The 11,611-nt window shown below is 38.3% G+C and overlaps 1 non-coding gene across 1 annotated transcript; it reads left to right on the top strand.

Moving 5' to 3' along the window:
• The first annotated feature begins 7,765 nt into the window (after positions 1-7,765).
• On the top strand, positions 7,766-7,873 carry LOC112725891 (small nucleolar RNA R71). Its single transcript, XR_003164971.1, has one exon. It is a non-coding gene; the product is annotated as a small nucleolar RNA R71 (small nucleolar RNA).
• The last annotated feature ends 3,738 nt before the right edge of the window (positions 7,874-11,611 follow it).

The raw sequence follows: 11,611 nt of genomic DNA, 5'->3' as shown, positions 1-11,611 counted from the left end.
TATTCTATTCCACGTTTTCCTTTTTGATTTTATCTTTTTTTTTTATTTTCTCTTTCTTGTTATTTTCTTTTTTTTTACCTTCTTTAGTTTGTCTAATTCTTATCTAAAATTAGATCCTGTTTTATTTTCTTCTTTTTTTGTAATTTTTTAGTTGGCTTAAATTTCTTCTTCTGTAGTTTTTTTTATACCATAAAATGTATTTAATCTTGTTTTATTGTTATTTTGCATGCAAGAAGGAGGAGATCCCACATTTCATCTCTAGTACGATTCTAAGATAGAATTAACCCTATTTCAATTAAGAAAGAAGGCAAGAGTCAGGAGACAAGAAGAAGAAAGAATGACAGACGATCAAAACAATACAAGAAGAACTTTTGGAGATTACAACACATCCACTTCTGACAGTTGTAGAAACAACATAGTAAGGCACAGAATTCAAGTAAACAACTTTGAACTAAAAGCTTCACTCATCCAATTAGTACAGAGGGACCAATTTCGAGGTAGCCCTCAAGAAGATCCGAGCATCCATATAGCAAATTTTTTGCAGTTGTGTGACATCATGAAAAGTAATGGAGTTAGTCCCGGAGCTATTCGGATGAGAATATTTTCTTTCTCTTTGAGGGATAGAGCCACACAATGGCTCCAATTGCAACCCTTGGGAAGCATCATTTTATGGGAGAATCTAGTTAGTAAATTCCTAATTAAATACTTTCCACCCCAAAAGCTGGTCCAATTAAGGAATGACATCAACTCATTCTCTCAAAAAGAGGGTAAGTCACTGTATAAAACTTGGAACAGGTACAAGAAAATGCTTAGAATATGTCCACATCATGCCTTCCTCGAATGGCTTCAAATCCAAACTTTTATGATGGTATTTCTCAAACCTCAAGAACGATGATTGACTCATCAGCTGGGAGTTCTCTACATAGAAAAATACCTGAAAAAGCATTGAAATTGATAGAAACGATAGTAGCTAACAATTTCTTGTACTCATCTGAAAGGGCTATAAAAAAGAGTGTGATGACATTGGATACCATAGACGCCATTCTAACAAAAAATGAGATGATGTCCAGGCGATTAAATTCAGTCACAAAACAACTTGAACAGAATCAAGTGGCAGCTATCAGAAGTCAAGCTTCATGTGATATATGTGGAGGAGAACATCCAAGTGAAAGGTGTGATTGGTGCACGAAATTGTGATCTCAGGCAACAGCGTCAAAAACTCTGTACGCACGTCTTAATAAATTGTTTTTCATTCACAACTTCGATACAACTAACCAGCAAGTGCACTGGGTCGTCTAAGTAATAAACCTTATGTGAGTAAGGGTCGATCCCACGGAGATTGTTGGTATGAAGCAAGCTATGGTCACCTTGTAAATCTCAGTCAGGCGGATATAAAATAGTTATGGAGTTTTCAAACATAAATAATAAGTAAACTTAAAATAGGGATAGAAACACTTATGTAATTCATTGGTGAGAATTTCAGATAAGCGTATAGAGATGCTTTCGTTCCTCTGAACCTCTGCTTTCCTGCTGTCTTCATCCAATCAGTCTTACTCCTTTCCATGGCTGGCTTTATGTAAGGACATCACCGTTGTCAATGGCTACTTTTAATCCTCTCTGGAAAATGGTCCGATGCGCTGTCACTGCATGGCTAATCGTCTGGAGGCATCACCCTTGCCAATGGCTGCATCCTATCCTCTCTGTGAAAATGGTCCGATGCACTGTCATTGCATGGCTAATCATCTGGAGGGTCTCGATCATACTGGAATAGGATTTACTATCCTTTTGCGTCTGTCACTACGCCCAGCACTCGCGAGTTTGAAGCTCATCACAGTCATTCAATCCTTGAGTCCTACTCAGAATACCACAGACAATGTTTAGACTTTTCGGACTCTCATGAATGCCGCCATCAATCTAGCTTATACCACGAAGATTCTGATTAAGAGATCCAAGAGATACTCATTCAATCTAAGGTGGAACGGAAGTGGTTGTCAGGCACGCGTTCGTGGGGGAATGATGATGATTGTCACGTTCATCACATTCAGGTTGAAGTGCGAATGAATATCTTAGAAGCGGAATAAGTTGAATTGAATAGAAAAACAGTAGTACTTTGCATTAATCTTTGAGGAACAGCAGAGCTCCACACCTTAATCTATGGAGTGTAGAAACTCTACCGTTAAAAATACATAAGTGAAAGGTCCAGGCATGGCCGAATGGCCAGCCCCCAAAACGAGATCACAGGATCAAAAATACAATCCAGGATGTCAAATACAATAGTAAAAAGTTCTATTTATAATAAACTAGCTACTAGGGTTTACAGAAGTAAGTAATTGATGCATAAATCCACTTCCGGGGCCAACTTGGTGTGTGCTTGGGCTGAGCTTGAATGTTACACGTACAGAGGCTCTTTCTGGAGTTGAACGCCAGGTTGTAACGTATTTCTGGCGTTCAACCCTGGTTTGTGACGTGTTTCTGGCGTTTAACTCCAGACAGCAGCGTAGAACTGGCGTTCAACGCCCTTTTACGTCATCTAAACTTGGCCAAAGTATGGACTATTATATATTTCTGGAAAGCCCTAGATGTCTACTTTCCAACGCAATTAGAAGCGCACCATTTTAAGTTTTGTAGCTCCAGAAAATCTACTTTGAGTGCAGGGAGGTCAGAATCCAATAGCATCTGCAGTCCTTCTTCAACCTCTGAATCTGATTTTTGCTCAAGTCCCTCAATTTCAGTCAGAAAATACCTGAAATCACAGAAAAATACACAAACTCATAGTAAAGTCCAGAAATGTAAATTTAACATAAAAACTACTGAAAACATCCCTAAAAGTGACTAGATTCTACTAAAAACATACTAAAAACAATGCCAAAAAGCGTATAAATTATCCGCTCATCACAACACCAAACTTAAATTGTTGCTTGTCCCCAAGAAACTGAAAATCAAATAGGATAAAAAGAAGAGAATATACTATAAATTCCAAACTATCAATGAAACATAGCTCCAATCAGATGAGCGGGACTTGTAGCTTTTTGCCTCTTGAATAGTTTTGGCATCTCGCTTTATTCATTGAAGTTCAGAATGATTGGCATCTATAGGAACTCAGAGTTCAGATAGTGTTATTGATTCTCCTAGTTCAGTATGATGATTCTTGAACACAGCTATTTTATGAGTCTTGGTCGTGGCCCTAAGCACTTTGTTTTCCAGTATTACCACCGGATACATAAATGCCACAGACACATAATTGGGTGAACCTTTTCAGATTGTGACTCAGCTTTGCTAAAGTCCCCAATTAGAGGTGTCCAGGGTTCTTAAGCACACTCTTTTTTTTGCTTTGGACCTTAACTTTAACCGCTCAGTCTCAAGTTTTCACTTGACACCTACACGCCACAAGCACATGGTTAGGGACAGCTTGATTTAGCCGCTTAGGCCAGGATTTTATTCCTTTAGGCCCTCCTATCCACTGATGCTCAAAGCCTTGGGATCCTTTTTATTTACCCTTGCCTTTTGGTTTTAAGGGTTATTGGCTTTTTGCTCTTGCTTCTTGGTTTTAAGAGCTTTGGCTTTTTCTGCTTGCTTTTTCTTTTTCTATTTTTTTTTGCCATTTTTTTCTTTTTTTCTTTTTGCAAGCTTTGTTCTTTGCTGCTTTTTCTTGCTTCAAGAATCATTTTTATGATTTTTCAGATTATCAAATAACATGTCTCCTTGTCATCATTCTTTCAAGAGCCAACATATTTAACATTCTTAAACAACAACTTCAAAAGACATATGCACTGTTCAAGCATTCATTCAGAAAACAAAAAATATTGTCACCACATCAATATAATTAAACTAAGTTCAAGGATAAATTCGAAACTCATGTACTTCTTGTTCTTTTGAATTAAAACATTTTTCATTTAAGAGAGGTGATGGATTCATAGGACATTCATAACTTTTAAGACAAAGTTACTAACTACTAATGATCATGTAATAAGACACAAACATAGATAAGCACTTAACATAGAGAAAACGAAAAATAGAGAATGTAAGAACAAGGAATGAGTCCACCTTAGTGATGGTGGCGTTTCCTTCTTGAGGAACCAATGATGTCCTTGAGCTCTTCTATGTCTCTTTCTTGTCTTTGTTGCTCCTCCCTCATTGCTTTTTGATCTTATCTTATTTCATGAAGGATGATGGAGTGCTCTTGATGTTCCACCCTTAATTGTCCCATGTTGGAACTTAATTCTCCTAGGGAGGTGTTGATTTGCTCCTAATAGTTTGTTGGAGGAAAATGCATTTGAGGCATCTCCGGGATCTCATGGTGATGAGCTTCATGCGTCTCTTGAGATCCATGAATGGGCTCTCTTGTTTGCTCCATCCTTTTCTTAGTGATGGGCTTCTCTTCCTCAATGGGAATGTCTCCTTCTATGAAAGCTCCAGCTGAGTAACATAGATGGCAAATAAGATGAGGAAAAGCTAGCCTTGCCCCAGGAGAGGGCTTTTCAGCTATTTTGTAGAGTTCAAGGGAGATGACTTCATGAACTTCTACTTCTTCTCCAATCATGATGCTATGGATCATGATGGCCCGATCCACAGTAACTTCAGATCGGTTGCTAGTGGGGATGATGGAGCGTTGGATGAACTCCAACCACCCTCTAGCCACAAGCTTGAGGTCCAGTCTTCTTAATTGAACCGGCTTACCTTTGGAGTCAATCTTCCATTGAGCTCCTTCCACACATATGTCCATGAGGACTTGGTCCAACTTTTGATTAAAGTTGACCATTCTAGTGTAGGGGCGTGCATCTTCTTGCATCGTAGGCAAGTTAAACGCCAACCTCATATTTTCCGGACTAAAATCTAAGTATTTCCCCCGAACCATGGTGAGATAATTCTTTGGCTTCGGGTTCTTACTTTGATCATGGTTTTAGTGATCCATGCATTGGCATAAAACTCTTGAACCATTAGGATGTCGACTTGTTGGATGGGGTTTGTTAGAACTTTCCAACCTCTTCTTTGGATTTCATGTCGGATCTCCGGATACTCATTTCTCTTGAGCTTGAAAGGGACCTCGGGGATCACCTTCTTCTTGGCCACAACATCATAGAAGTGGTCTTGATGAGCTTTGGAGATGAAAGCTTTCCATCTCCCATGACTCGGAGGTGGAAGCTTTTGTCTTCCCTTTCCCTTTTCTAGAGGATTCTCCGGTCTTGGGTGCCATCAATGGTAATGGAAAAACAAAAAGCTTATGCTTTTACCACACCAAACTTAGAATATTGCTCGCCCTCAAGCAAGAGAAGAAAGAATAGATGAAGAAGAAGAAGAAATGGAGAAGAGGGAGAGAGAGATGTGTTTCGGCCAAGGAGGGGAAGAGAGGGTTGTTATGTGTGAAAATGAAGAAGAATGGAGGGCTATATATAGGGAAGGGAGGGGGGGTAAGGTTCGGCCATATAGGGTGGGTTTGGGTGGGAAATTGATTTTGAATTTTGAAGGTAGGTGGAGTTTATGAGGTAGGTTTATGGGGAAGAGTGGATGGATGTGAGTGGTGAAATGGTGATAGGGAAGAGAGATTGAGGTGATTGGTGAAGAGTTTTGGGGAAGAGTATTTATGGGATTGTGTGAAAGAGGGGTGAGAAGAAGTGAGTGGAGGTAGGTGGGGATCCTGTGGGGTCCACAGATCCTGAGGTGATCCTGTGGGGTCCACAAATCCTGAGGTGTTCAAGGATTTACAACCTTGCACACAACTCTGGGCGTTCAGCGCCAGATTGGTGCTTGTTCTGGGCGTTGAACGCCAATTTGTTGCCCATTTCTGGCGTTGAACGCCAGAACCATGCTTGTTCTGGGTGTTCAGCGCCAGCTCTTCTCTAGGGTGCAATTCTGGCGTTGAACGCCAGCCAGATGCTTCTTACTGGCGTTTAAACGCCAGTAAGGTCTTCCTCCAGGGTGTGATTTTTCTTCTGCTATTTTTGATTCCATTTTCTATTTTTATATTTATTTTGTGACTCCACATGATCATGAACCTAATAAAACATGAAAGAACAAGAAAAATAAAATTAGATAAATAAAAATTGGGTTGCCTCCCAACAAGCGCTTCTTTAATGTCAACAGCTTGACAGTGGGCTCTCATGGAGCCTCACAGATGTTCAGAGCATTGTTGAGACTTTCCAACACCAAACTTAGAGTTTGGTTATGGCCTCCCAACACCAAACTTAGAGTTTGACTATGGGGGCTCTGGTTGACTCTGTTTTGAGAGAAGCTTTTCATGCTTCCTCTCCATGTTTACAGAAGGATGTCCTTGAGTTTTAAACTCAAGGGAGTCCTCATTCAATTGAAGGACTAGTTCACCTCTATCAACATCAATTACAGCTCTTGCTGTGGCTAGGAAGGGTCTTCCAAGGATGATGAATTCATCCTCATCCTTCCCAGTATCTAGGACTATAAAATCAGTAGGGATGTAAAGGCCTTCAACCTTTACTAACACGTCCTCTACTTGCCCATAAGCCTGTTTTCTTGAATTGTCTACCATCTCTAATGAGATTTTAGTTGCTTGCACCCCAAAGATTCCCAGTTTCTCTATTACAGAGAGGGGCATGAGGTTTATCCCTGAACCAAGGTCACACAGAGCTTTTTCAAAGATCATGGTGCCTATGGCACAAGGTATTATGAACTTTCCAGGATCCTGTTTCTTCTGAGGCAATGTCAGTTGATCCAGATCACTCAGTTCATTGGTGAATAAGGGAGGTTCATCTTCCCAAGTCTCAATACCAAATAATTTGGCATTCAGCTTCATGATTGCACCAAGGTACTTGGTAACTTGCTCTTCAGCAACATCCTCATTCTCTTCAGAAGAGGAATACTCATCAGAGTTCATGAATGGCATAAGGAGGTTCAATGGAATCTCTATGGTCTCTAGATGAGTCTCAGATTCCTTTGGTTCCTTAGAGGGAAACTCCTTATTGATCACTGGACGTCCCAGGAGGTCTTCCTCACTGGGATTTACGTCCTCCCCTTCCTCTTTGGATTTGGCCATGATGGTTATATCAATGGCCTTGCACTCTCCTTTTGGATTTTCTTCTGTATTGCTTGGGAGAGTACTAGGAGGGATTTCAGTGATCCTTTTACTCAGCTGGCCCACTTGTGCTTCCAAATTTCTAATGGAGGACCTTGTTTCATTCATGAAACTTACAGTGGCCTTAGATAGATCAGAGACTAAGTTTGTTAAATTAGAGATATTTTGTTCAGAGTTCTCTGTCTGTTGCTGAGTGGATGATGGAAAAGGTTTACTATTGTTAAACCTATTTCTTCCACCATTATTAAAGCCTTGTTGAGGCTTTTGTTGATCCTTCCATGAGAGATTTGGGTGATTTCTCCATGAGGGGTTATAGGTGTTTCCATAAGGTTCACCCATGTAATTCACCTCTGCTATTGCAGGGTTTTCAGGATCATAAGCTTCTTCTTCAGAAGATGCCTCTTGAGTACTGTTGGATGCAGCTTGCATTCCGTTCAGACTCTGAGAAATCATATTGACTTGCTGAGTCAATATTTTATTCTGAGCCAATATGGCATTCAGAGTATCAATTTCAAGAACTCCTTTCTTCTGAGGCGTCCCATTGCTCACAGGATTCCTCTCAGAAATGTACATGAACTGGTTATTAGCAACCATGTCAATGAGTTCTTGAGCTTCTGCAGGTCTTTTCTTTAAGTGAATGGATCCACCTGCAGAGGTATCCAATGACATCTTAGCTAATTCAGACAAACCATCATAGAATATATCCAGGATGGTCCATTCTGAAAGCATGTCAGAAGGACACTTTTTGGTCAGTTCTTTGTATCTCTCCCAAGCTTCATAGAGGGATTCACCTTCTTTCTGTCTAAAGGTCTGAACATCCACTCTAAGCTTACTCAGCTTTTGAGGAGGAAAGAACTTGGCTAAGAAAGCCTTGACCAGCTTATCCCAAGAGTTCATGCTATCCTTAGGTTGGGAGTCCAACCATATTCTAGCTCTGTCTCTTACAGCAAAAGGGAAAAGCATGAGCCTGTAGACTTCAGGATCTACTCCATTAGTCTTAACAGTATCACAGATCTGTAAGAATTCAGTTAAGAACTGAAAAGGATCTTCAGATGGAAGTCCATGAAACTTGCAGTTCTGCTGCATCAGAGAAACTAATTGAGGTTTCAGCTCAAAATTGTTTGCTCCAATGGTAGGGATTGAGATGCTTCTTCCATGTAAATTGGAATTAGGTGCAGTAAAGTCACCAAGCATCTTCCTTGCATTATTATTATTTTCGGCTGCCATCTCCTCTTCCTGTTCAAAAATTTCTAAAAGGTGCTTGCTGGATTGTTGTAATTTAGCTTCTCTTAGTTTCCTCTTCAGAATCCTTTCAGGTTCTGGATCTGCTTCAACAAGAATGTTCTTGTCTTTGCTCCTGCTCATATGAAAAAGAGGGACAGAAAAATAATAATAATAGAGGTCCTTTTTACCACAGTATAGAGGTCCCTGTGTGAGTAGAAGAAAAGAAGAAGAGAAAATTCGAACACAGATGGAAGAGGGGGTTCGAATTTGGGTGAGATAAAGTGTTAGTAGATGAATAAATAAATAGAAGGAGATAAGAGAGAGAGAGAGAATTTTCGAAAATAATTTTTGAAAAAGAGTTAGTGATTTTTGAAAATAGTTTTTGAAAAAGGTTAGTAGTTTTTCGAAAATTAAAATAAAAAATTAAAATAATTAGTTAATTAAAAAGAAATTTTGAGAAAGAGGGAAGATATTTTCAAAAATTAGAGAGAGAGGGAGTTAGTTAGGTAGTTTTGAAAAAGATAAGAAACAAACAAAAAGTTAGTTAGTTAGTTGAAACAAATTTGAAAATCGATTTTGAAAAGATAAGATAAGAAGTTAGAAAGGATATTTTAAAATCAAATTTTGAAAAAGATAAGATAAAGAGATATTTTTGAAAAGATATGATTGAAATTAGTTTTGAAAAAGATTTGATTTTTAAAATCACAATTAATGACTTGATTCACAAGAAATCACAAGATATGATTCTAGAACTCAAAGTTTGAATCTTTCTTAACAAGCAAGTAACAAACTTGAAATTTTTGAATCAAAACATTAATTGATGATGTTATTTTCGAAAATTAGGAGATAAAGATAAGAAAAAGATTTTTGAAAAATATTTTTATAATTTTCGAAAATAACTAAGAAAAATGAAAAAGATTTGATTTTTGAAAAAGATTTTGAAAAGATAAGATTTTTTTTAAATTGAAAATTTGATTTGACTCATAAAAACAACTAGATTTTAAAAAGTTTTGAAAAAGTCAACTCAAATTTTCGAAATTTATGAGAGAAAAAAGGAAAAGATATTTTTTTGATTTTTGAATTTTTAATGATGAGAGAGAAAAACATGAAAAATGATGCAATGCATGAAAATTTTGGATCAAAGTATGTGATGAATGCAAGAACACTATGAATGTCAAGATGAACACCAAGAACACTTTGAAGATCATGATGAACATCAAGAACATATTTTTGAAAATTTTTATATGCAAAGAAAACATGCAAGACACCAAACTTAGAAATCTTTCATGTTTAGACACTATGAATGCAAAAATGCACATGAAAAACAAGAAAAGATGCAAAACAAGAAAACATCAAGATCAAACAAGAAGACTTACCAAGAACAACTTGAAGATCATGAAGAACACCATGAATGCATGAATTTTTCGAAAAATGCAAGATGAACATGCAATTGACACCAAACTTTAAATCTGACTCAAGACTCAAACAAGAAATACAATATATTTTTTTGATTTTTATGATTTTATGATTTTTTTGTATTTTCTTTTAATTTTTTCGAAAATCATTTTGAAAAAGAAAAATAAGGATTCCAAAATTTTTAATATGAATTCCAGAAATCTTATGCTCTTTAGTCTAAAGCTCCAATCAAAGGGTCAGGCATGGCTTAATAGCCAGCCAAGCTTTAGTATGTAACTCAGACATGACACGCCTGACATTCCCTATCCAAAAGAATTAGACATGGCTTTACAGCCAGCCAGGCTTCAACATGCTTCATGAAACACTAGAATTCATTCTTAAAAATTCTGAAGAAAAATATATTTTTGAAAACATTTTTATTTTAAAATTTTTTTCGAAAACAAAGGAGGAATTTTTGAAAGATTTTTTTTAAAAAAATTTTTGAAAATAAAACAAAAATAAAATTACCTAATCTGAGCAACAAGATGAACCGTCAGTTGTCCAAACTCGAACAATCCTCGGCAACGGCGCCAAAAACTTGGTGCACGAAATTGTGATCTCAGGCAACGGCGTCAGAAACTCTGTACGCACGTCTTAATAAATAGTTTTTCATTCACAACTTCGATACAACTAACCAGCAAGTGCACTGGGTCGTCCAAGTAATAAACCTTACGTGAGTAAGGGTCGATCCCACGGAGATTGTTGGTATGAAGCAAGCTATGGTCACCTTGTAAATCTCAGTCAGGCGGATATAAAATAGTTATGGAGTTTTCGAACATAAAAAATAAGTAAACTTAAAATAGGGATAGAAACACTTATGTAATTCGTTGGTGAGAATTTCAGATAAGCGTATAGAGATGCTTTCGTTCCTCTGAACCTCTGCTTTCCTGCTGTCTTCATCCAATCAGTCTTACTCCTTTCCATGGCTGGCTTTATGTAAGGACATCACCGTTGTCAATGGCTACTTTTAATCCTCTCTGGAAAATGGTCCGATGCACTGTCACTGCATGGCTAATCGTCTGGAGGCATCACCCTTGCCAATGGCTGCATCCTATCCTCTCTGTGAAAATGGTCCGATGCGTTGTCACTGCATGGCTAATCATCTGGAGGGTCTCGATCATACTGGAATAGGATTTACTATCCTTTTGCGTCTGTCACTACGCCCAGCACTCGCGAGTTTGAAGCTCGTCACAGTCATTCAATCCTTGAGTCCTACTTGGAATACCACAGACAAGGTTTAGACTTTCCGGACTCTCATGAATGCCGCGATCAATCTAGCTTATACCATGAAGATTCTGATTAAGAGATCCAAGAGATACTCATTCAATCTAAGGTGGAACGGAAGTGGTTGTCAGGCATGCGTTCGTGGGGGAATGATGATGATTGTCACGTTCATCACATTCAGGTTGAAGTGCGAATGAATATCTTAGAAGCGGAATAAGTTGAATTGAATAGAAAAATAGTAGTACTTTGCATTAATCTTTGAGGAACAGCAGAGCTCCACACCTTAATCTATGGAGTGTAGAAACTCTACCGTTAAAAATACATAAGTGAAAGGTCCAGGCATGGCCGAATGACCAGCCCCCAAAACGAGATCACAGGATCAAAAATACAATCCAGGATGTCAAATACAATAGTAAAAAATTCTATTTATAATAAACTAGCTACTAGGGTTTACAGAAGTAAGTAATTGATGCATAAATCCACTTCCGGGGCACACTTGGTGTGTGCTTGGGCTGAGCTTGAATGTTACACGTACAGAGGCTCTTTCTGGAGTTGAACGCCAGATTGTAACGTATTTCTGGCGTTCAACTCTGGTTTGTGACGTGTTTCTGGCGTTTAACTCCAGACAGCAGCGTAGAACTGGCGTTCAACGCCCTTTTATGTCAT

Source organism: Arachis hypogaea, chromosome 11 (assembly GCF_003086295.3).
Source record: "Arachis hypogaea cultivar Tifrunner chromosome 11, arahy.Tifrunner.gnm2.J5K5, whole genome shotgun sequence".
Lineage (NCBI taxonomy): Eukaryota > Viridiplantae > Streptophyta > Magnoliopsida > Fabales > Fabaceae > Arachis > Arachis hypogaea.
The sequence above is the reverse complement of the archived record's forward strand: the minus strand, read 5'-3'. Positions and strand labels throughout refer to the sequence as shown.